Consider the following 1,723-nt stretch of genomic DNA (forward strand, 5'->3'; position numbering starts at 1 on the left):
TTTGTCTGATTCAAAATATGCAAATATCCTTTCCCATTGTATAGGTTGTCTATTTGCTTTGGTTGTTGTCTCCTTAGCTGTACAGAAGCTTTTCAGTTTCATTAAGTCCCATTTGTTTATTTTTTGTTGTTGTTTCACTTGCCACGGACAGTCTTCTTCATGAAGTCTTTCCCCAGGCCAATATCTTTCAGTGTTTTTCTTATACTTCCTTTGAGAATTTTTATCATTTCATGCCTTAAATGTAAGTCCTTTATCCATCTTGAATCAATTATTATGGGTGGGAAAATGTGTGGGTCCAGTTTCAGTCTTTTACATGTGTATATCCAGTTCTCCCAGCTCCATTTATTGAATAGAGAGTCTTTCCCCCATGGTATATTCTTGTTTGGTTTATCGAAGATTAAGTGGTTGTAAGATGTTAGTTTCATTTCCTGGTTTTCTATTTGATTCCAAATGTCTATGTCTCTATTTTTGTGCCAGTACCATGCTGTCTTGACCACTATGACTTTGTAGTACAGCCTAAAATCTGGTATGGTGGTGCCCCCAGCTTTGTTTTCATTACTAAGAACTGCCCTAGCTATACGTTTTTTTTTTCTTTCCATAAAAAAACGCAGAATCATTTTCTCCAAATCTTGAAAGTACAATGTTGGTATTTTAATATGGGTGGCGTTCAATAGGCAGATTGTTTTGGGAAATATAGACATTTTAGCAATGTTGATTCTTCCCAGCCATGAGCATGGTATATTCTTCTATTTGTTAATATCTTGCGCTATTTCCTTTCTTACGGTTTCATAATTTTCTTTATAAAGGTCCTTCACTTCTTTTGTTAGGTATATTAGTAGGTATTTCATTTTCTTTGAAGAGAGTTGTGTTCTTAATTAGCCTCTCATATTGGCTGTTATCAGCGTATACAAAGGCAACTGACTTGTGGACATTGATTTTATATCCAGAGACACTAAATATTTTGATGACTTCCAGTAGTTTTGTGCTTGAGTCTTTGGCATTCTCTAAGTTTTGAGAACCCTCAAAGAACTCAAGCTGGACCTCCCATGTGATCCTGAATTCCCATTACTGGGCATCTACTCAGAAGGAAAAAAAATCCTTTTTTCATAAGGACACTTGCTGTTTGTAGACCGTTTATTGCAGTTCAACTTACAATTGCCAAAATGTGGAAACATCCTAAATGTCCACCAATCCAGGAAAGGATTAACAAGCTGTGATACATGTATACCATGGAATATGATTCAGCCATTAAAAAAATGGAGACTTTACAGCCTTTGTATTAACATGAATTGAAGTGGAACACATTATTCTTAGTAAAGCATCACAAGAACGGAGAAGCATGAATCCTATGTACTCTATTTTGATATAAGGACAATTAATGACAAGGGGAAGGGGTGAACAGAGAAAGGAAGAAGGAGGGAGGAGTGGGGAAGGGATTAGCAGAGAGAGGGAGTGAGGGGTGGGGTGGGTCTTGGTATGTGTTACACCTTTTGGGGACAAGACACGATTGTAAGAGGAACTTTACCTAACAAATGCAATCAGTGAAACCTGGTTCCTTGTGCCCTCAATGAATCCCCAACAATAAATTTAAAAAAAAAAAAATGTAATAGGTTTAGGACATGATCATCCTAAGATCTCCTGATCTTAGGCTCTGACTGATGCCATGTTACCACATGCCTTGTGGTATATGTCAGGTTAACTTTCAAAATAAGAAAGCACAAAA

Source organism: Otolemur garnettii, unplaced genomic scaffold (assembly GCF_000181295.1).
Source record: "Otolemur garnettii isolate 467f Iridium unplaced genomic scaffold, OtoGar3 scaffold00001, whole genome shotgun sequence".
NCBI lineage: Eukaryota > Metazoa > Chordata > Mammalia > Primates > Galagidae > Otolemur > Otolemur garnettii.